The following is a 25418-nucleotide window of genomic DNA, read 5'->3' on the forward strand; positions in this document are numbered from 1 at the left end:
TTACCCCAACCATATGACTCTTCGCGCGCCATACTTCTAGAGCTGTTCACATCGTGCCGAGAGATTTTAGGTGGCGCTTCGCTCCTGGCCGATTGAAGTCAATGGCTTCTCGGAGTTTCAATACAAATCCGTGCAAACAACGGGTACAACTATCTTATATATAAAAGTCTCCGTGCGCTAGCGCTTGCGGGGGATTTGCCTCTCGGACGGTGGGGTTTAAGACCGAAATAATTTGCCAGGCGGCACGCCCTAAGCCCCGTGGTAGAAATAGACTATTCCGTTTTCTCATCCGTAAACTTTAAAGTAGTTTAATTAACACATTTGTGCCGCTTCTATTATTCATTATTTACTTATTGCACGACATCGACCGTACCAAATGACGCCAATTGCGTGGGGGGGGGGCGGACCCTACCAAATGATGCGCGTTCGCTCCAGCTCACGGGGGATATTTTCTTTTACGCGTTTTACAGCCAACACGTACACACATCACGCTGCGGATATTTATTCAGTGTCATGTCCTCTTCGCCCCCCCCCAACACGATGCGTCCAGTTTATACTACAGACTCCGTAGATAATATTTTACTGCTTACATAGCATTATTCTTGCACGGGCAGAGGATGCTGGGGAGGGGGGGGTAGCGGCCCAGCCCCTAGCCTGGCAACGTGCCAACTCCGCCGCCTCGCCAATGTAGGCCAGGACGGGGCTACGCATGGCACAAGGCCTCAACATGGCTATGGTAAGTACAAAGTTCCTTGCTTTTTACACTAACAACTCAAGTCCATTGTTTACTATTGTTAAACACATTAGTTGACAAACATTACAATAACAATGTTTGTGTGCAGATAAAAACTCAGCTTCATTGTTCAACATTATGAAACAAGTTCACAGATGTTACAATAAATCTAGATTTGAAGCTTTCGTGACTGCAAGGATTCATACTCTTAGTTCTTTCGGTAAAGTCACGTAGGTAAAAAATGAAATAAAAATTAATAAAAATAAAACAATAAAAATCACAACGTTTCGGAGGCAACACAAGTCTCCGTCATCAGGTGGGACCGTCACAGCCAGATTTGCTGCATCAAGTGAGGGAGGGATTCAAGATGTAAGCTCTTAAGTACCAGTTAAGGGGGAGGGAGGGGAGGGGCTTATCAGAATGTGGTAGCCAATGAATGAAACGTATCGGGAGGGGGGGGGGGCTAACAGAGGGACGGGGTACTCGTGGTTGTGGTCAACGACGTGTTTGTGCGCAAGTCACTGTGGATGTACATAATAGAAAAGGAACGAAAATGCCTATGTTTATACCAGTGTTGGCTGACAATAAAGAGAGTACTGTTAAACATTAGGGATGTAAACACTCGGTAAAGTAAAATAGTGCCTGTCAGATAAGATGGTCCAAAAATGTGTAATTACATCTTTTTTGCATGGTTGATAACATCTTTCCAATGATTACTAAGTTTGTACCCATCATCACGGTTGAAATTATGTCTGTGTTTGTATATCTGAATGGCTTCGTGTACACACCTTTGATGGTAGCCAGAGGGTTTGCAGAGCACCTTAGTCTCGGAGAAAACAATCTCATGAGAGCCCACTGCGTTGTAGCAATGATCGGCAATGGCGGAAGACTCAATTTTGCCGTGTTTCAAATCTGACCTGTGCTCGCGGACACGATCAGAGACATGACGTTTCGTTTCCCCAATGTAACAGTCACCACAGATGCAACTCAGTTTATAGACTCCAGGGTATTGCAAGTCAGGTATGACATCCTTCACAGATGGAATTAGATCACGGATTTTATGTACTGTACTGAATCGGACTTGGATCTTATGTTTGTTTAGAATTTTGGAGATCTTTTTGGTCACGCCTGCTATGTATGGTAACGTGACAGTTTTGATAGGAGTTGCAAGTGGCTGTTTGTGTATGGTGGGAGAAACAGCTTGGCGGATGGTGCGTTCAGAGTATCCGTTCATCCTGAGGGCCCGATGTACATGTCTCAATTCACTGGCCAGGTAGTGTTGGTCAGAAATGCCATGAGCTCTGTGGTATCGCGTTTTGATGACAGAATTCTTTTGAGATGGGTGGTGGTGGGAATCCGGTTTCAAGTAGGAATCTGTGTGGGTTGCTTTCCTGTAGACAGAATGTCCCAAGGATCCGTCAGGTCTCCTCTCAAACAGAATATCTAAGAATGGTAGTTTGCCATCTTTCTCCACTTCCATGGTGAATCTGATGGATGGATTTCTGGAATTGATGTGGTCCAAGAAGTGGTTCAATGCTGGGAGGCCATGTGGCCAAATTACGAAAGTGTCATCCACATGACATCCACCCTGCGTCCTTCCCTGTGGAAGAGGTATACCATACCAAAATTCTAAACAAACATAACGTCATGTCTCTGATCGTGTCCGCGAGCACAAGTCAGATTTGAAACACGGCAAAATTGAGTCTTCCGCCGTTGCCGATCATTGCTACAACGCGGTGGGCTCTCATGAGATTGTTTTCTCCAAGACTAAGGTGCTCTGCAAACCCTCTGGCTACCATCAAAGGTTTGTACACGAAGCCATTCAGATATACAAACACAGACATAATTTCAACCGTGATGATGGGTACAAACTTAGTAATCATTGGAAAGATGTTATCAACCATGCAAAAAATATTTAATTACACATTTTTGGACCATCTTATCTGACAGGCACTATTTTACTTTACCGAGTGTTTACATCCCTAATGTTTAACAGTACTCTCTTTATTGTCAGCCAACACTGGTATAAACATAGGCATTTTCGTTCCTTTTCTATTATGTACATCCACAGTGACTTGCGCACAAACACGTCGTTGACCACTACCACGAGTACCCCGTCCCTCTGTTAGCCCCCCCCCTCCCGATACGTTACATTCATTGGCTACCACATTCTGATAAGCCCCTCCCCTCCCTCCCCCCTTAACTGGTACTTAAGAGCTTACATCTTGAATCCCTCCCTCACTTGATGCAGCAAATCTGGCTGTGACGGTCCCACCTGATGACGGAGACTTGTGTTGCCTCCGAAACGTCGTGATTTTTATTGTTTTATTTTTATAAATTTTTATTTCATTTTTACCTACGTGACTTTACCGGAAGAACTAAGAGTATGTTACAATAATTATGATTTTGTGAAGATGACAACTCAGGTTCATTGTTTACCATTATGAAACAACCTTTTATAACGCTGTCACGGTCTACTGCCAGCCTGTGATTTCTGCTTATTTCTTCAATGCATTTCTATTGTTTCCATCGCTCACGTCACGCTATTTACTCATACGTAGTACTGCGATACTGATAGCTGTGCCATCATCGGGGATTGCTGTGCCCGTCGATGTGTGTGTGTGAGTCCATGTGTGTGTGCGTGTAGAGCCATGCGTGTCTTTAACTCCACGTGGGTGTCTTTTTCGAAGGGACAACGTCAAAGTGTTTATGTGTGTGTGTTAGGCCATGTGTGTGTGTCAGTCGATCTGTGTGCGTGTACGTCGATGTGTATGTCAGTCCATATGTGTGTGTGTTAGTCCACATGTGTGTGTAAGTCTATACATGTGTGTGTCACTCGATGCGTGTGTGTAAGTCAATGCGTCTGTGTGTGAGTCCATATGTGTGTTAATCCATGTGTATGTGTGTGTAGGGCTATGTGTGTGTCAGTCTATGTATGTGTAAGTTCATGTGTGTGTCTTAGTCCATGTGTGTGTGTGAGTACATATGTGTGTGTACGTTAATGTGTGTTCTAGTCCACGCATTGCTGTGTGCGAGTTGGTGTGTGTGTGTGTGTGAGTCGCTGTATATGTGTACGTCCATATATGTGTGTGCAACTCCATGTGTGTATCTTCTTGGTTTTTTTTTCGGTAAAGTCACGTAGAAGGGAAGTAATAAAATAATAAAAATAAAACATAATAAAATGAAACAATTCTCACGACGTTTCGGCCACAACGCAAGCAGCCGTCCTCAGGTGAAGAATGAGACACTTCAAGCTAGGAACTTTCATATAAGCTGGGTTGGGGGTGGTAGAAGAGCGCCTTAACAAAAAGAATGTGCATATCAAGATGAGTTTAGCATATACATGGGAAATGCGCAGGGGGCGGGGGGGCTTCAAAGTCATACCATGCCCACGCACTATGCAGGATCAAGAGCACCAAGGGGGGGTGCAGGGATTAGCATTAACAAAGGAAAGGAATGCCAATGATATGTAGCTGCAGTAACTAAACAACACCGTAGAAAACTAAGGTATAAACTGCATACAAAGACTAAAATATAAACTGCATAGCACCATCAGTATACTTACTATACTCTACAATAAGCTGAGTTACTAACGGCAAGTAATACATTACAATACTACGTCGTAAAAGTTATATAATATGCTTCCATCTAAACTTTATTTTCTTACATCAACCGAGCATATACCGTACTATATACTGCCATATATAAACCCAACATTAAATTATATACTGTATTGCAATAAACCACATTTCAACATAACACTATGTATTATTCTACCTACCCTAATGTGTATCAAAATGGTTTATTACGTCCTTCCAATGATTGCTAAGCCAGAATCCATCTTCTCGATTAAAATTGTCTCTGTGTTTGTATATGTGGATCGCCTCATGAACGAATCTCTCATGATAGCCAGGTGGTTTGCAGAGAACCTCTGTCTTGGAGAAGTCAATGTCATGTGAGCCCACTGAGTTGTAACAGTGATCTGCCACGGCTGAGGTGTTTGTCCTACCGTGTTTCAGGTCAGCTTTATGTTCACGGATGCGGTCCGAGACATGTCGTTTGGTTTGTCCAATGTAACTGCTACCACAGAGGCAACTTAGTTTGTAAACACCAGGGTGCTGTATGTCTGGAACCACATCTTTTACAGACGGTACCAGATCACGGATTTTATGTACTGTGTTGAATCGGACCTGGATCTTGTGTTTAATCAGGATTTTGGAGATCTTTTTTGTGACCCCAGCAATGTAAGGTAATGGTCTTGAAAGGCTCCTCAACAGGATCCTTCTTGATGGTTGGAGAGATGGCTTTGCGGATTGTGTAGTCGGAGTAACCATTAGCCTTAAGAGCTTGGCGTATGTGTTTGAGTTCACTGGAAATGTGTTCATGGTCGGATATGCATTGGGCTCTATGATATAGAGTCTTGATGAGGGAATTCTTCTGGGATGGATGGTGGTGGGAATCCGGTTTTAGATAAGCGTCCGTATGGGTGGATTTCCTGTAGACAGAGTGGCTCATTGAACCATCAGGTCTCCTTTTGATTAGGACATCCAAAAAGGGTAGCTTGCCATCTTTTTCGACTTCCATGGTGAATCTGATGGCTGGGTGTATGGAATTGATGTGGTCAAGAAATTGGTCTAGAGCAGGCCGGCCATGTGGCCAGATGACAAAAGTGTCGTCTACGTACCTCTTCCATAAGGTCGGGCGTAGAGTGGCAGTCTGGATGGCGTCCGTCTCAAATTTCTCCATGAAGATGTTAGCTACAACCGGAGATAGGGGGGAGCCCATTGGGGTGCCTTCAATTTGCTTGTAGAAAGTTTTATTCCAGGTGAAGTATGTATTGGTTAAGCAGTGTCTCACCAGGGGGGGTACCCCAGCATTCAGTCCCTGATGAACCAAGTCTTCAATGATTGCGATGGTGTCAGGTACAGGAACCTTGGTGAATAAGGAAACCACATCAAAACTGACAAGCAGGTCGTCTGGGGACAGGGCAATCCCCTTGATTGTCGATACCAGGTCAGTAGAGTTTAGTACCGCAGAGGTGGTTTTTCCAGTGAAAGGCCGTAGGATTTCAGACAAAAAACGAGCCAATTTATAGGTGGGGGAGTTGATAGTAGAGACAATGGGACGAAGAGGTGTATCTTCTTTATGTATCTTTGGTAAGCCGTATAATCTTGGTGGCCTGGCTGCAGAAGGTTTCAACGAGAACTGTTTGGTCTGATCAAATAAAGCGGTTGAATCAGAAATTATATTGTTGGTTTTAGTGACAAGGCTGTTGGTGGGGTCTCTTTTTATTTTTGTATAGCTACCATCGTTGAGTAGTTCTTGAATTTTGTTGTTGTATTCTATTTTGTCCATGATGACAGTGGCATTGCCTTTGTCGGCTGAGAGGATGACAATGTCATCCCTCTTTTTTAATTGAGCTAATTCAAAACCCTCATCTTTGCTGATGTTGCTAGCTGGCATCTTGGCGTTTTTGAGGGTTGCAGAGATTTCGGATCTAGCTACGTCTGCAGCGATGTGACTCAAGCCCTTGAGAGCTACATCTACTCGAGCAATTATATCATTAACTGGTATGTGTCTAGGTGTGACTGCAAAGTTTAGTCCTTTAGCTAAATTGGCTCGTTTTTTGTCTGAAATCCTACGGCCTTTCACTGGAAAAACCACCTCTGCGGTACTAAACTCTACTGACCTGGTATCGACAATCAAGGGGATTGCCCTGTCCCCAGACGACCTGCTTGTCAGTTTTGATGTGGTTTCCTTATTCACCAAGGTTCCTGTACCTGACACCATCGCAATCATTGAAGACTTGGTTCATCAGGGACTGAATGCTGGAGTACCCCGCCTGGTGAGACACTGCTTAACCAATACATACTTCACCTGGAATAAAACTTTCTACAAGCAAATTGAAGGCACCCCAATGGGCTCCCCCCTATCTCCGGTTGTAGCTAACATCTTCATGGAGAAATTTGAGACGGACGCCATCCAGACTGCCACTCTACGCCCGACCTTATGGAAGAGGTACGTAGACGACACTTTTGTCATCTGGCCACATGGCCGGCCTGCTCTAGACCAATTTCTTGACCACATCAATTCCATACACCCAGCCATCAGATTCACCATGGAAGTCGAAAAAGATGGCAAGCTACCCTTTTTGGATGTCCTAATCAAAAGGAGACCTGATGGTTCAATGAGCCACTCTGTCTACAGGAAATCCACCCATACGGACGCTTATCTAAAACCGGATTCCCACCACCATCCATCCCAGAAGAATTCCCTCATCAAGACTCTATATCATAGAGCCCAATGCATATCCGACCATGAACACATTTCCAGTGAACTCAAACACATACGCCAAGCTCTTAAGGCTAATGGTTACTCCGACTACACAATCCGCAAAGCCATCTCTCCAACCATCAAGAAGGATCCTGTTGAGGAGCCTTTCAAGACCATCACCTTACCTTACATTGCTGGGGTCACAAAAAAGATCTCCAAAATCCTGATTAAACACAAGATCCAGGTCCGATTCAACACAGTACATAAAATCCGTGATCTGGTACCGTCTGTAAAAGATGTGGTTCCAGACATACAGCACCCTGGTGTCTACAAACTAAGTTGCCTCTGTGGTAGCAGTTACATTGGACAAACCAAACGACATGTCTCGGACCGCATCCGTGAACATAAAGCTGACCTGAAACACGGTAGGACAAACACCTCAGCCGTGGCAGATCACTGTTACAACTCAGTGGGCTCACATGACATTGACTTCTCCAAGACAGAGGTTCTCTGCAAACCACCTGGCTATCATGAGAGATTCGTTCATGAGGCGATCCACATATACAAACACAGAGACAATTTTAATCGAGAAGATGGATTCTGGCTTAGCAATCATTGGAAGGACGTAATAAACCATTTTGATACACATTAGGGTAGGTAGAATAATACATAGTGTTATGTTGAAATGTGGTTTATTGCAATACAGTATATAATTTAATGTTGGGTTTATCTATGGCAGTATATAGTACGGTATATGCTCGGTTGATGTAAGAGAATAAAGTTTAGATGGAAGCATATTATATAACTTTTACGACGTAGTATTGTAATGTATTACTTGCCGTTAGTAACTCAGCTTATTGTAGAGTATAGTAAGTATACTGATGGTGCTATGCAGTTTATATTTTAGTCTTTGTATGCAGTTTATACCTTAGTTTTCTACGGTGTTGTTTAGTTACTGCAGCTACATATCATTGGCATTCCTTTCCTTTGTTAATGCTAATCCCTGCACCCCCCCTTGGTGCTCTTGATCCTGCATAGTGCGTGGGCATGGTATGACTTTGAAGCCCCCCCACCCCCTGCGCATTTCCCATGTATATGCTAAACTCATCTTGATATGCACATTCTTTTTGTTAAGGCGCTCTTCAACCACCCCCAACCCAGCTTATATGTAAGTTCCTAGCTTGAAGTGTCTCATTCTTCACCTGAGGACGGCTGCTTGCGTTGTGGCCGAAACGTCGTGAGTATTGTTTCATTTTATTATGTTTTATTTTTATTATTTTATTACTTCCCTTCGTGACTTTACCGAAAAAAAACCAAGAAGATGAATCCCTGCAGTCACGAAAGCTTTAAATCGAAATCCATGTGTGTATATCGCAAGTGGATGTCTGTGTGACAGTCCACATGTGTATGTGTGTGTACGGCAATGTGTGTGTCACTCTATGTATGTGTGTGTCACTGTATGTGTGTACGTCGATATGTGTGTGTAACTCCATATGTGCGTATCTCAAGTGCATGTCTATGTGTGTGTGAGTCCATATGTGTGTGTGTCTGTAAGTCGATGTGTTTGTGTGTGTCAGTCCATATGTGTGTGTGTGTGTGTCTCAGTCCATGTGCGTGTGTGTTAGTCGCTGTGTGTGCATGCCTCTATGTTAGTCAGTGTAACTCCATTTCTTTGCGTGCCTGTAGGTCCATGTGTGCATCTTAGTCCATGCGTGTGCTTTATTGACCTGCTCAAGGCCTATGATACCATCAGTAGGCCTGGCCTCTGGGTTGCTCTTCGTGCTTTCCGAGTCCCGAACCCACTTATCACCATCCTTAAGGACCTTCATGATGGTGAGCGGCCCCGCATCTTAACTACGTGGCCGTGAGTCAGAGCCATTCCCTTTACACATTGGGGTGCAACAGGGATGTTCTCTGGCTCCCGCATTGGACCACATAGTTCGTCGAGCCTTCAATGCCTGTACCGGAAGAATTCCCATCTGCTACAGATACAATGGGAGGCTGATCGATGCCCGGGTGCGGTCAAGGAATGGCTCCCTATTGCTCAACCACGTTATGTATGCCGATGATCTGCTAATGGCTGCTCACTCGGAGGAGTTTGAGGTGCTGCTGCTGAACCTGGAGCTTGCCACCAACAGGTGGGGCCTTACCATCAGCCCAACCAAAGCTAAGCACCTGCCTGGCTATGTTGTACCATTGGACACTCCACCCCCACAACTCCCAATTGGTGATGGGGCAGTTGTGGAGACAGTGGAGAGTTTCCCTGGGCAGTGTGCTAATGACCGGCTCCGGTTTAACAGCAGAGGTCTCACTCCGAATCAGTCGAGCTGCAGTATCTTTTCATTGGCTGCGTAACGCTGTGTGGAAGCTACCTGGTCTATCACTCCGTACGAAGCTTCAGGTCTTCTCGGCCATGGTCATTCCCTCCCTTCTCTAAGCTTGCGAAACTTGGACCCCCCTAATGGAACATCTTCGCCGGTTAGAAACATTTAGGATGGCCTGCCTACGATCCATGCTGGATTTAACCAGGCTGCATTGTGTGAGGAGCTCACAAATCCTTGAAAGATGTAGGCAAAGTCCCATCGGTGAGCTCCTCCGCCAGGTAAGGCTGGGTTGCTTGAGCCATGTAGCCCGCATGGCCAGACACCGCATGCCTAAACATCTTTTGTTCGGCCGGATCGAGGGGGCTAAACGGCCCAGCATGGGCTAGAGAAGACATGGAGTGATGTGGTACAGGAGGACATGGAGCTGAGTCAACTTGCCGATGACTGGAACCAGCCGTGTCAACATTGGCCTCTGTGGAGGAGCCTCCTGAAGGACGCTACTGGGCAGTTGGAGGCAGTCGCCCTCCAACAACAACGGAGGGTGGAGGAGCGACGCTCACAACAACGAGCGGAGTGCCGGGTGGCTAAAGCACAGCAAGTTGCCACAGTAGGGGGCACAGGTGGTGCATCAGCCAGTCGTCTCAGTCAGTCGACCTGTGACATCTGGGTCTGCCCCGTGACCTCCTGCCAATGGGCGTTCGACACTTTACGTGGCCTCAAGGTGCACATAGCCTGGTACAAGCGTTGTGGTGACGTCACCGCCACTTACTGGCGAATGGCGGTTGTTGTTGTTCAGTCTATGTATGTATGTGTGAGTCGATATATGTGTGTAACTCTATGTGTGTGTGTGTCAGTCGATTTGTGTGTGTAACTACATGTGTGTGCCTGCCTTTTTCGCCCGGGCAACGCCGGGTACTCACCGCTAGTCTTAAATATAAAGCAAAAATTACATCTGTTTGTTTGTGTGAAGCAGCAAAAACTCTCCAACGCTGAGCTCTGGTGTCATGAAATTTTCACAGCTGATGATGTCTGGAATTTCTAAGTGAACGCGACTATTTTCAGCTCACCACGTCATTCCCTTCCCGAGTTGTCGAAATCTTCCTCATGTAGAAGTGGGTTAAGGTTAAATTTCATTCAGTGAAAAACATCCGATTTAGTTAAATTGATTACTTTCAGCTTTTCTTTCTTACAAGAATACATTTTTCAGGGTTTTTCAGTGAAATAGGGGAATATTAAATTAATCCAAGACAAGAATCCAAGTCCACATGTAGAGAGTGAACACCGCCAGGCGTCCAGAATAAAAACCGCCACGCGTCCAGAGTGAACACCGCCACGTGTCTAGAGTGAACACCGCCACGCGTCCAGAGTGAACACCGCCACGCGTCCAGAGTGAACACCGCCACGCGTCTAGAGTGAACACCGCCATGCTGTTGACGAGCCTCACCTTGTTGTTGTTGTGGGCAGGTCACTTCTGAAAACAAGAGCGGTATAGCAGCTCAAGCGGGCTTGGCCTGGTAAAAAGAAAAACTGTGTTAATATTTAAAGTAAAAGTTACAAAGTGGCGAGCCGGGTGAAGACAAATTCAACTTAAGCGAGAGAATTGAAGCAAACGCCATCAGGCGAGGGCAGGAGGCAAGGCCCCGCGTTGTTAAGTTCCAACCTGGACATCGCTTCCATGCTCGCTGCTACTCAATTGACATCCCTACGAGAGAGAGAGCGAGGCTCTACCTCGGTAAACAACAACAACCACCACAACCACCACAACCACCACCACGACAACAACCACCACAACCGCGATGAGAATTTCTCACCTCGGATTTCAGTGCACGGGCGGAGCGGCAACTTCCTGGTCCCTCGCGACGTCACGCAGCAGCAGGTGACATGACGTCACGCAGCAGCAGGTGACATGACGTCACTTGCGGGGTACGATGACACTCCCCTCCTTCAATGAGCGGCTCTAAACTCGCAATGGCTTTCACAAAACATTATGTTAATGAGCCGCCAGTTACCAGGCGTGGCTTTGCCCAAATAAGGATTGGCTCTAGGACAGAAATCGGCAGTGGCCGAGCAGAGGTGACGTCACGCTCAAGAGCACGGTGGTCGGGGAAGGTGACATTACGTCACTAGCGAGGCACACCTCCCCCTGGCGTTTGACGCCGATGAGGTCACGCTGCGCTGTGACTTCAGAGAGCGGGGTCAGAGTTCAAGTTTGTTGACAGAAAGGGAGCGGCAGTGTCGACTCAGCGTCAAACGAGAACCCGGTGCGGTGTGTAAACATCGCCACTAGGGAGACAAAGGTGGCCGGGCGTGGTGCTGGCCACCCACCCCCTCGTGTGCCGTGACGACCTCCATCGGTGCAGCTCGCTGTGAGCAGCACTTTGTAGATGTTGTGGCTTGGCTCTCCAGCACACCGCTGGCGACATTTCACGATGACATTTTCAGGTCCATAAAAAGAAAATCAGCATACTAACCTATGCCGTTTTTGGCAAAATTGATTAAAAAAAATTGCTTTTTTCAAAGAAAAGTGCATTCCTTGGTTGTGTTTAGCCTGAGTAGCCTATATATTACATTAAAAGTGGGGGATTTCATGCATGAAATTTTCTAATATAAAAAAGTTAATCGGCATACTGTGCCGTTTTTAGGCTCAATAAGCTCAACTTTCACAGCTTTATTTTAGGACGAAAGTTAATTCCTATATTATATTTAGCCTTAGTATGCTATGTATTACATTAAAAGTGGAAAATTTCACGATGAAATGTTCACGTCCCAAACAGAAAATCGACATACTAACCTGCTGTATTTGGCTAAAATTGAACGAATTTTTACAGCTGTATTTTTAAATAAAAAGTGCATTCCTCGGTTGTATTGAGTTTGAGTAGCCTATATATTACATTAAAAGTGGGAAATTTCACCATGAAATTTGAAGTAAAAAGATCAAATCGGCATACTTTACCAATGCCGTTCTTGGCCAAAATTTGCTACATTTTATAGCTAGATTTTCCAAGAAAAAGTGAATTCCTCCATTTTGTTAAGCATTAGTATGCTCTATATTACTTTAAACGTGGGAAATTTCATGATTAAATTTTCACGTCCCAAAAGAAAAATCAGTTACTTATGCCAGTTTTAACCAAAATAAGCCAAATTTTCATAGCTTCATTTTTCAACAAAAAGTTAATTCATCAATTGTATTTACCCTTAGTATGCCATGTATTAGATTAAAAGTGGAACATTTTATGATGAAATGTTCACGTCCCAATATAGAATATCGGCATATGCTGTTTTTGGCCAATAATGGCCAAATTTTTACAGCTTCATTTTTTAACAAAAGTACAATCCTCGGGTGTGCTTAGCCTTAGTATCCTATATATTACGTAAAAAAGTGGGAAATTCCACCATGAAATGTATAAGTAAAAAGGCTCTGACATGGCTATCTTTGCCTTACAAAACAGATAGGCAAAGTGAGCATGACCAAAACTTTTTTTACAAGCGAGAAAAATCAGCAACAATGAGGCCATTTGCTGAATTCTTGGCTTCTCCATCCATGACCGTCCCCCCACAGTCGTCCATTTGGCACTTCACCTCCAAAATGGTCAACGCATCTACGTCAAAAAAAATGCCCAACAACAGGCCCTGGCTCCACAAGATGCCACCCTGATGGCGTTCTTGGTTTTGTGCCCAAGTGACCCATTTGCTGCCAACCTGCTCTACCATTAAGTTCCATCCTACTATACATGGATTGCTAAAAAAATGGAAGCGAAGTGCTGCCGACGGTGAATCGGATTCCTTAGGACGAGTCTGTACAGTTCATCCCAACAATCAGCAGTGCTACTTTTTTCCCAATGCTTCTCCATGTTGCCAAAGGGCACAAATCTTTCCAAGACCTATCCACAGTGGAACGAGCTGTCTGTCAAACATACAGGGAAGCTTGCAATCTTCGTGCAATTCTTGTGCACTGTCCTTGAAGTGCAGTGTCCTTGAAGAACCAATTATCATATTTTTACTGGCAAATGAGGTTCCCATAGTGTAGATGCTTGCCCCGAGCTCTCATACTCTGATGGTGCATTGTCTTTGAGTTGTGCGCCTTTTGGCGTCGTCTGGTCCAACCCATGTGAGACTAGGCTCTAAGGAAAGCTGTTTCGGGTGTGGACCAATCAACTTCAAGGACAGTGCACATTATCAGAGTTATGTTCTTTTGTTTGTATTATGACTGCAGGTATTGCGGTCTATGCAAACATGACTCCTTGTAAAAAGGTGTCAGTTTTGTTGCCAGATAGAAGGGTAAAGAACCAATTATCATATTTTTACTGGCAAATGAGGTTCCCATAGTGGTCTCTGAAAGGCAACAGCAGAAGTCACACTGATTTGCAGTAAGTATTCATTATTATGTTTGGTTTTTGTGTGAAAATCATGTTTTGCTGGTTTTGTTCTTTGAACAGTGATGTTGATGCACGGTTCATTTTGTGCACCAGTAAAACATATACCTACGTTTTGAATTTGAAAAAATCATAGTCCCTCCAACAAGGTTAAGAACCACTGCTGCTAGACTGAACACCGCCACGAGTCCAGAGTGAACGGCGCCACGCATCTAGAGTAAACACCGCCACGCTGTTGACGAGCCTCACCTTGTTGTTGTTGTGGGAAAGTCGCTTCTGAAAACAAGAGCGGTATAGCAGCTCAAGCGGCTTGGCCTGGTAAAAAGAAAAACTGTGTTAATATTTAAAGTAAAATTACAAAGTGGCGAGCCGGGTGAAGACAAATTCAACTTAAGCGAGAGAATTGAAGCAAACGCGATCAGGCGAGGGCAGGAGGCAAGGCCCCGCGTTGTAAAGTTCCAACCTGGACATCGCTTCCATGCTCGCTGCTACTCAAATAACATCCCTACGAGAGAGAGAGAGAGCGAGGCTCTGCCTCGGTAAACAACCACCACCGCCACCACCACCACCATCGCGATGAGAATTCTCACCTCGGATTTAAGTCACGGGCGGAGCGGCAACTTCCTGGTCCCTCGTGACGTCACGCGGCAGTAGGTGACATGACGTCACTTGCGGTGTACGATGACACTCCCCTCCCGCAAAGAGCGGCTCTAAACTCGCGACGTAGTTCACGAATAAATTATGTTAATGAACCGCCAGTTACCGGCCGTGGCTCTGCCCAAATAAGGATTGGCACTGGGACAGATATCGGCAACGGCCGAGCGGAGGTGACGTCACGTTCAAGAGCGCGGTGGTCGGGGAGGTGGGTGACATGACGTCACTAGCGAGGAACACCTCCCCCTGGCGTTTGACGCCGATGAAGTCACGCTGAGCGGTGACGTCAGAGAACGGGGTCGGAGTTCAAGCAGTGACGTGATGAGCGCTGCGCTCCGCACCGACCAGCCGAGTTCCATTCCCGCTCGTGGCCAACACCGCCAGTGACGACTTTCTGAACCGGTCCTGAGCCTCCCCTACGTCGACTCAGCCTCAAAAGAGTGTCAAGATCGCCACTGGGGAGAAAAAGGCGGCCGGGCGTGGTGCTGGCCACCCACCCCCTCGTGTGCCGTCCCACCCTTAATAGGTGCTCGCTAACAGCACTTGCCCCTACAGTCTGTTGCCTCCCTATCGCCGGAACCACTCCAGTGGGGATCTGTCTGCAGATGTGGCTCATGTCAGGCAGAGATTGCAACCAGGTGGTCCGTTGTCAACAGGTGCAATCACAAGAGCGGCGTCGGCCCAGCTGCAGACTCACGACTTGATGGATCTTGGGAGGGAAGATGAGCTGCTGAATTTTGGTGGCAGCAATGGAAGCCAGGACAGCAACCTTGACATTGCCGCAGGTAGCACAAGTTATACTGGTTGGAACCTCCTGGTTACACCAGCCCACAGGGGATTATTGTGTCCGTCCGTCCGTCGTGCAGGGAGGGGCTGGGTGGGGAGGGGCTGGGTGGTGTGGGGAGGGGCTGGTTGGGGTGGGGAGGGTGGGGTTGGGCTGGGTGGGTAGGGTGGGGAGGGGCTAGGTATGGAGGGTGGGGCTGGGTGGGGAGGGGCTGGGTGGGGAGGGTGGGGCTGGGTGGGTGGGGAGGGGCTGGTCACCCCATGGTGCCCTTATAAAAAACTCAACGTTTAACCTACTCACGCCGGCTTGTGCCCTCCCTCACAGTCGGGCATATTTGCGGAATTCACCACGCCGCCGTTAACCCTGGCCATTGACCGAGCAACCAAATGTTCCTACCAGCTCCCTCCGCAAGAATGTGTTTCTGTTCATTTCCCATCACAACAACGGCAATAAGGGAATAACCTAAGAGTTAAATATTACCGCTTGATGGAATAAATTATCCTTCACTTGCACTAAGTGGAGTGGAATTTACTGTTGCGTTGCACAATTTGTTGAACAAATTGTGATAGCCTTGTGAGCTTTACAACTGACACACCGCCCCAAACTAGACGTAAATTTTGATCTTGTTCATGGGTTATTAAAGGCCCGAACATTACAACTCTGTGTGCGTTTTTTTTGTGAGTTGATATGCAAATTCCTTTGTCAAGGCGCCCTCCTCTAGCCCAGCATAAATATACGCTGCCAAGCGTGGTGGTGTTTCATTCAGACGCTGTCTTTCCAACATACCTGTTTCTTCTCCTGAGGATGGCTGCTTGCGTTGTGGTCGAAACGTCGTGAGAATTGTATTTTATTATGTTTTATTTTTATTATTTCCCTTCTACGTGACTTTACCAAAAGAACCAAGAAGATGAATCCCTGCAGTCACGAAAGCTTTAAATGGAAATCTTTAGAAATAGTTTTAAACAATCCAGGACGGTTTGCTTTAATGGAAACATTCCAACTGTGATTGTATTTGTTTGGGATGTCCCCGCGGCAGTCGAGGTTTTTGGCAATGATCTGCAGGGATGGTGCGTTTCCGTTCCTAGTCGCGAGGGCATATCCTTGTTACTGCGCCGTCCGTTAGAATTGGTTCACGTTCGGAGCAGTGAGGAAGCCCGCTTATCTTGCTTAAGTTGTTGAGTTGCATCGGCAATAAACCCAAAGGGCAACCTTACCCGGTAAATACAGCAAACCATATAGTAAACCACTTTAGTCTTCGTTCCTGCAATGAAAGAATAACAAAGCTACACCAACTCTCTCCCGAAGCCCTCTTCTGGCTTGCAGACCTCGACATGTTCATTCATCTCCTGAACATATTGCCAGAATTGGAGTAAATTGTAATATGGTGCCACCTAGTGGCGATACAGCTCAGACGAATCTTTTAAGTAAACGGGCGGCAAAGCTTAGTTTTCGATTCATGTTCATCATCATTACTCTGGTCAACAAAAAAAGAATTTTGGCCTGGACTTTTGCAGCTGTTTTAGACTAATTTCTGGGTGCTGATTCCAAATCTGATCTCAGATTTGCTCTATCACATCTCATTTTATGCTATCGGCATACCCCATTTTCATTGATTTTACCCGAAATTAACTCTGTCACTTATGATTGCAAGTTGTTGCGAGTCAGTGACTGCTTTAGTGTTAAAATATGGTGCGGTATTTTTAGGATAGTGTGTTTATGATATCATTTTATGTCGATATTCACATTTATAATTTTTCTTCCGCAGTTTTTATTGAAAACGCAATATTTGATATCTCATAAACCTGATGTGATAGACAAAAACTGATGCCAGATTTGGAATCAGCACCCCAAAATTACCTTAAAACTGTTGGAATACCTTACGCGAGAAAAAGTGTGTTGACCAGTGAATTATCAACCAAAATTAGATCCAATGCTGGATGGAGGCCTCTCCAAGCTGTCATCATCACATTTTCTTGCAATGCTACAATCCACGGAGCACCTGCATACGAGCTGATTTCAGAGCTCTCCATCTTTAATCTTTAACAGTGCATTTGAAATTGTTTTTATACTCCTACTGATGTTCCTGCTGTTGTGGAGTGACTCATGCAGCCAGCTATCGCTACAGGGTTTGGTGATACATGTTTTTTTGTCGTAATAGGTTTTTACCCTTTCAACTGGTACAAAAACTGACACCTTTATACAAGGCATCATGTTTGCAATAACCACAACACAAGCAGTCAAAATGCAAACAAAAAGAAACAACTCTGATAATGATAGGCACTGTCCTTGAAGTTGATTGGTCCACACCCAAGACAGCTTTCTTAGAGCCTAGTCTCCATTGGTGTTGGACCAAATGACGCCAAAAGGCGTCATCTGGTCATTATCAGAGTTGTTTTTTTTCGATTTAAAGCTTTCGTGACTGCAGGGATTCATCTTGGTTCTTTCGGTAAAGTCACGTAGAAGGGAAATAATAAAATAATAAAAATAAAACATTATAAAATAATTCCCACGACATTTCGGCCACAACGCAAGCAGCCGTCCTCAGGTGAAGACCAGGTCTGTCGAGGAGTCAGCGTCTGAATGAAACAACACCACGCTTGGAGCGTCTATTTAAGCTGGGTTGGAAGGGGGAAGTGCGCCTTCACAAAATAATTTGCATATAAAGAGGAATTTAGCATATTTATGGGAAATGCAGGTATGTGATTAGTACTACTTGTGAAATGCGTAGGAGATGGGCATTATGCAGGATTATCAGCATCAAAGGGAGGGGATAGGGGTAACATTAATAAAGGGAAGGAATGTTAATAGTATGTAGCTGCAGTAACTAAACCACCACGTAAACAACTAAAGTATAAACGACATAGTATCATCAGTATACTAAATATACTCTCCAATAAGCTTCCAGCTAAACTTTATTCTCTTACATCACTTGGGTCTACCCCGTACTATATACTGCCATAGACAAACACAACATAAAATGACATACTGTATTACTATACACCACCTTAGACCAGGGATCGGCAACCTGCGGCTCCGGAGCCGCATGCGGCTCTTTTGAACCTTGACCGCGGCTCCGGGGCGGATGCTAGCGAGGGGAGGAGGCGCACTGTGACACCTGCTCTGGCGTTGCCGCTGCTGACAGGTCGCCGCTCCGCTCCACACTGCCCGCCCGGTGACAGGCAATAACGTTGCCGTTGCTTTGTCACATGTTTGGAAGAAGTAAAAACCTTCCTGGGCAGCAAAGAGCTCACCTTTGCTGAGCTGGAACAGCCAGAGTGGCTGGAAAAATTACATTTTATGGTAGACATGACAGCACATCTAAACACGCTAAATACAACCCTTCAGGGGAAAGGAGGCACAGCCCTGCACATGCTGGAGGAGGTTTTGGCATTCGAGCGCAAGTTGACAGTGTTTGTCAAAGATTTACAGAGAGGTACACTGTCTCACTTTCCCTCTTTGAGAGAGTTCAAACAAAGTCATGATACGATAAATTTGGAATATTTCAAGTCTGCAATCACCACAATGCAAAGTTCGTTTGGGAAACGATTCTGTGAGTTCAGAGAGGAAAAAACGACATTATCCTTCCCTGTCACTCCCCTGGCGATCGATCCATCCCTATTGAATATGACTGCATTTGCAGGTGTAAGTCAACCTGATCTTGAGATGGAACTGGCCGATATAGCCGACAAAGATATATGGGTGTCCAAGTTCAAATGCTTGACCGCTACTCTTGAGGATGTTGCCCGTCAGAAGGCCATTCTGGCTCAGAATCATAAATGGAGTGATATTGAAAACCTTCCCAAACAGGACAAACTTGTATTCGAAACATGGAATGCCATCCCCAACACTTATATAAACATGAAAAAGTATGCATTTGGAGTCCTGTCGATCTTCGGCTCCACATATGTATGTGAGCAGGTCTTCTCCAACATGAACTATATTAAAAACAAACATCGATCACGCCTCACAGATGACAGCTTGCAAGCCTGTGTGAAAATGAAGGTGACGTCTTACAGCCCTGATGTGCAGACACTGTGCACTGAGGTTCAGGAGCAAAAATCCCATTAACCAGGTAATTTAGCTATTAATTTGCAAAAATATATTTTACATTGTTAAGTGAAAAAGTCCTTTTTTTATTCAGATTGACAGCTGACTGCACGATCCTGTATATAGCAATAAGGTAAGAAACAATATATGCAGTGTTATATTTGTTTTAAATGTTGCAATGGTTTTGCGGCTCCCAGTTTATTTTTTCCTTCGGAAACGGGTCCAAGTGGCTCTTTATGTCTTAAAGGTTGCAGACCCCTGCCTTAGACTATACATTGTAATATTACACTATGTATTATTCTACCCACCCTACTGTATATCACACTGCTGTATATTCACTATACAATTACGATACTATATATTACTTTGTACATTGTATTAAACATTACAATTTTATACTATTTATTATTATATAATCCGCTATAGACTATACCATTGACCGTCGCGTGAAAGATACTAAGAGGAAGCAAGGAAATATGTAAATGGGAGAGTGGTGATAGGAGACTTGCAGCAGAGCAAAGAATCCATTCCCTGCGGAGAATACAAGCTATATAGTCAACTAGCGGAAGTACCCGGCGTTGCCCGGGTGAAAAATATATTTCTTGAAAACCTTACATATATATACACAGATACTAAGGTATTGTCAAAGCCCGGTGGGCCGTTTGTACATTTCTATACCAACAAATATATAAGAGGCTTGCACAAGTCCAAAAAGTTGTTGAAAGTGTGGGGTAAATAGTTGATGTAAAAGGTTTCCGAAAATTGTGGACCCCCCCCTCAAAAATATTTTTACACCTCATAGGTATATATACCTACACACCTTACAACAGAGGAAGTAGTATCTATTGACTCTGTAGTAGTATCTACTGACTGTACCCTAGTATCTACTGAGCCAGTAGTAGCTACTGACTGTGTCATAGTATTTAGTGACTGTAGTAACTACTGACCATCGTAGTATTTACTGGGCTACAATAGTATCTACCGACTATATAGTCGTAACGACTAACTGTATAGTATCTGCTGACTCTATAGTAGTATCCACTGACTATAGTAGTAACTACTACATCTATTGCAGTATCTATTCACTCTATAATAGTATCTACTGACTAGTAGCTACTCACCGTGGTAGTATGTACTGACTGTATAGTAGTACTAGCGGTTAGTACCCGGCGTTGCCCGGGCGAAAAAGGCAGACACACATGTAGTTACACACGCAAATCCATTGACACACACACATAGAGTTACACGCACAAATAGACTCACACATACATACATAGACTGAACAACAACCGGCATTCGCCACTAAGTGGTGGTGACGTCACGACAACGCTTGTGCCAGGCTATGTGCACCTTGAGGCCACGTGAAGTGTTGAACGCCCGCTGGCAGGAGGTCATGGGGCAAACCCAGATGGCACAGGTCGATTGACTGAGGAGACTGGCTGATGCACCACCTGTGGCCCATACTGTGGCAACTTTCTGTGCTTTAGCCACCCGGCGCTCCGCTCGTTGTTGTGAGCGTCGCTCCTCCGCCCTCCGTTGTTGTTGGAGGGTGACTGCCTCCAACTAGCCAGTAGCGTCCTTCAGGAGCCTCCTCCACAGAGGCCGATCTTGACATGGCTGGTACCAGTCATCCGCAAGTGGACTCAGCACCAAGTCCTCCTGTAGCACATCACTCCATGTCTTCTCCAGCCCGTGCCGCGCCCGTTTAGCCCCCTCGATCCGGCAGATTAAAAGCTGTTTAGGCATGCGGTGGCTGGCCATGCGGGCTACATGACTCAGGCAACGCAGCCTTACCTGCCGGAGGTCACCGATGGGACTATCCAGATCTTTCAAGGATTTGTGAGCTCCTCACACAATGCAGCCTGGTTAAAGCCAGGATGGATCGTAGGCAGGCCATCCTAAATGTTTCTAACCAGCGAAGATGTTCCATTAGGGGGATCCAAGTTTTGCAAGCATAGAGAAGGGAGGGAATGGCCGTGGCCGAGAAGACCTGAAGCTTCGTATGAAGTGATAGACCAGGTAGCTTCCACACAGCGTCACCCAGGCAATGAAAAGATAATGCAGGTCGACTGATTCGGAGTGAGACCTTTGCTGTTAAACCGGAGCCGGTCATTAGCACACTGGCAAGGTATGGGAAACTCTCCACTGTCTCCACAACTGCCCCATCACAAATTGGGAGTTGCGGGGGTGGAGTGTCCGATGGTACAAAATAGGCAGGCAGGTGCTTAGTTTTGGTGAGGCTGATGGTAAGGCCCCCCACCTGTTGGTGACAAGCTCCAGGTTTAGCAGCAGCACCTCGAACTCGTCCTCCGAGTGAGCAGCAATTAGCAGATCATCGGCATACGTAGCGTGGTTGAGCAATAGGTAGCGATCCCTTGACCGCACCCGGCCATCGATCAGCCTCCTATTGTATCTGTAGCAGATGGGAATTTTTCCAGTACAGGCATTGAAAGCTTGACGAACTACGTGGTCCAAATATATGTAAAATGATGTGGGCACCAGAGGGCATCCCTGTTGCACCCTGAGGTGTAAAGGGAATGGCTCTGACTCACGGCCACTTAGTTAGACGCGGGGTCGCTCACCATCATGAAGGTCCTTAAGGATGGTGATGAGTGGGTCAGGGACTCGGAAAGCACGAAGAGCAACCCAGAGTCCAGGCCTACTGATGGTATCATTGGCCTTGAGCAGGTCAATAAAGCACACGCATGGACTAAGATGCACACATGGACCTACAGGCACGCAAATAAATGGACTTACACTGACTAACATGGAGGCATGCACATACAGCGACTAACACACACGCACATATCGACTCATACACAAACACATCGACTCAAACACACGTATGGACTCACACACACATAGACATCCACTTGAGATACACACACATGGAGTTACACACACATATCGACGTACACACATACAGCGACTCACACATACATCGACTCACACACAGACATACGTGGACTCACACACATTGACGTAAACACACATGTACTTACACACACACATCGACTAAGACACACACACATGGACTTACACACACATACATAGACTGACCCACACATTGCCCTACACACACATACACATATGGACTGTGACACAAAGACATGTTACTTTAGATACACATGGATTAACAGGCACATAGACTCACACACACGCATTCCTTACACACACACATCGAGTGACACACACACATATATGGACTTACACACACATGTGGACTAAGACACACAGCGATTGATACACACACACATGGACTGACACACACGCACTTGTACGTACACACATGGGGCGTTGTCCGTTTGATAAAGACACACACACATGGACTTACACACAGACATGGACCCACACACGTAGAAACCCATTTTCTTACACGCACACAAACACATATGGACTCACACACACAGACATCGACTTTAGGGACACAAATGTAGTTTCTGCACACGAACATTATAATTGTAATAATAGGCAACTTAATAGTTTCATAATAGTAAACGAAGCAGAGTTGTTATGTGCACACAAACATTATCATTGTAATATTTGTAAACTTATTTGTTTAATAATAGTGTAGTGGTGATACGCGCTGGGGTAAGGATCGTGTGGCAGCGCGTGGTGATTGGCTGTGTGTGTTGGTGACGCGCGCTGACGATGAAGGATCATAGGTCAGCGCGGGGTCATGGGTTATGAGGCGGTGATTGGCTGGGTGTCGGTGACGCGCGCTGACAGCGAGGGGATCGTGTGGCAGCGCGGGGTGATTGGTCAACTAAGGGGGGTGCTCACGTCGCGGTCCGCATAGGCTCCGTCTCCCGGGAGCGGAGGCCATATAAGGCGGTGCGCGCAGGCGCGCGGGGAGTTGGTGACCAGTGAAGACAGAAGACGGAGGAGGAAGAGATAGGGCCCTGAGACACCTAGTCCCGCTGTCCTTGTGAGGACGGGGCCCTGTGTGGCTCAGAGGCGGGACCTTGGGACCCGGGGCCGGACGTCCGTGTGAGGGCCGGGCCGCGGGACCCAGAGGTCGTGACCCACGCCCAAGCTGGGGTGGGTCTGTAGGTTCCACGGATGCTACGGGGCTGGAGTGCCCGTGAGCGTGTCGAGTGGAACGTGTAGCGTGAGCTGTAGTGACCACACGTGTCGAGTGGAACTTGTAGCGTGAGTTGTAGTGACCACACGTGTCGAGTGGAACGTGTAGCGTGAGAAATAGTGACCACACGTGTTATTGTGGAAAGACAAGTGTTAATAAAGTGTGCTACCCGTCAAGTGGTTTCCCGCCGTCATTCAGAATACTTCACATACAAAACGTCAGCATGTACTGCTGTCATCATAGGCAAAAATATATACACCCTCACTCACCCTCACCACTCACCATCACCACTCACCACTCACTATCACTCACCACTCACCATCATTCACACTCACCCTCACCACTCACCCTCACCACTCACTCACCCTCACTACTCATCCTCACCACCACTACTCACCCTCACCACTCTCCCTCACCACTCTCCCTCACCACTCTATCACCACTCACCCTCACCACTCACCCTTCTCCCTCAACACTCACGCTCAACCTCACCAATCATCCTCGCCCTCACCACCACCACTCACCCTCACCACTCACACTCACCCTCGCGACCACCACTCACCCACAACACTCACCCTCACCACCACCACTCACCCTCACCACTCACCATCACCACCACCACTCACCCTCACCTCTCACTCACCCTCAACACTCACCCTCACCACTCACCTCGCACCACTCACCACTGACCCTCACCACTCACTCTCACCACTCACTCTCACCACTCACTCTCACCACTCACTCTCACCACTCACCCTCACCACCACCACTCACCCTCACCACTCACCCTCACCACCAACACCACTCACCCTCACCTCTCACTCACCCTCAACACTCACCCTCACCACTCACCCTCACCACTCACCCTCACCACTCACCTCTCACCACTCATCACTGACCCTCACCACTCACCCTCACCACTCACCCTCACCACTCACACTCACCACTCACACTCACCACCTCACCACTCATCACTCACCACAGACCCCTCACCACTCACACTCACCACTCACTCTCACCACTCACCCTCACCACTCACCCTCACCACTCACGCTCACCACTCGCTCTCACCACTCACCCCTCTCCCTCACCACTCACCCCTCTCCCTCACCACTCACGCTCACCCTCACACTACTCAACACTCACCCTCACCACTCACTACTCACTCTCACCACTCACGTTCACCACTCACCCTCACCACTCACCCCTCTCCCTCACCACTCACGCTCACCACTCACCCTCACCACTCACCCTCACTACTCACTAATCACCCTCACCACTCACCCTCACCACTCACTACTCACCCTCACCACCACTACTCACCCTCACCACTCTCCCTCACCACTCACCCTCACCATTCACCCCTTTCCCTCACCACTCACGCTCACCACTCACCCTCACCAACCATCCTCACCCTCACCACCACTACTCTCCCTCACCACTCTCCCTCACCACTCATCCTCACCTTAACCACTCACCCTCACCACTCACCCTCACCTCTCACCACTCACCCTCACCACTCACCCTCTCCACTCACCCTCAGCACTCACCACTCACCCTCACCTTCACCACTCACCCTCACCACTCTCAACACTCACCCTCACCATTCACCCTCACCTTCACCACTCACCCTCACCAATCACCCTCACCACTCACCCCTCACCATTCACCCTCACCACTCACCCTGACCACTCACCCTCACCACTCACTCTCACCACTCACCCGACCCTGATGCTTGCTGTATATTTGGAGTTTGCAGCTCTCTCCCCATGGTCTCCGTGTCCTCAGGTTTTTTCCTTCCACATTTAGAGTCAACATTACGCATTTAGAGGATATACATTTCAACATGATAAGCCGCTTCGTTGAGCTATACAGCTCGGTGAGCCTTACCTGGTAAAATCAAAAATATATGTAGTTTAGTTAAAAATTGATGGGCTCAGTTCATCCCCAGTGTGATGACAGCAAAAGGTAAATGTGCAGCCCTGAAATTTCCTGCTCGTGCCAATGCTGACAGAAGGGCCTCAATGAGTGGAAGCTCTGGAGAGAAACTCAAAATGGTACTTTAGCCTAACTTTTCCATGCTGGTCAGACATATATATAAAAAAGTCAAAAATTGTGGGTTATTGGTTTGTGGGTTTGTTTGTGG

At 46.5% G+C, this 25418-nt stretch overlaps 1 protein-coding gene and 1 long non-coding RNA gene across 6 annotated transcripts in view; one reads left to right on the forward strand and one right to left on the reverse strand.

Annotated features, from left to right (window-relative positions):
- The window catches only part of LOC144720899 (uncharacterized), a 42352-nt gene extending 27932 nt beyond the window's left edge, over positions 1 to 14420 (reverse strand). Inside the window, exons 1-4 of one of the 5 annotated variants that reach the window (XM_078598044.1) lie at positions 14294 to 14420; positions 13953 to 14018; positions 11142 to 11302; positions 10775 to 10841 (exon numbers count right to left, since the gene is read on the reverse strand). The gene's annotated coding sequence lies outside the window, so the exon portion shown is untranslated. The other 4 variants (XM_078598052.1, XM_078598070.1, XM_078598079.1 and 1 more) reach the window with 4 other exon arrangements.
- Positions 14421 to 14661: 241 nt separating this feature from the next.
- LOC144720925 (uncharacterized) overlaps positions 14662 to 25418 on the forward strand; it is a 59302-nt gene continuing 48545 nt past the window's right edge. The window contains exon 1 of the long non-coding RNA XR_013585822.1: positions 14662 to 15142. This is a non-coding gene — a long non-coding RNA (uncharacterized LOC144720925). The remainder of the gene's footprint in view (positions 15143 to 25418) is intronic.

The sequence above is a fragment of the Lampetra planeri genome, chromosome 1 (genome assembly GCF_965212315.1).
Source record: "Lampetra planeri chromosome 1, kcLamPlan1.2.h2, whole genome shotgun sequence".
NCBI lineage: Eukaryota > Metazoa > Chordata > Hyperoartia > Petromyzontiformes > Petromyzontidae > Lampetra > Lampetra planeri.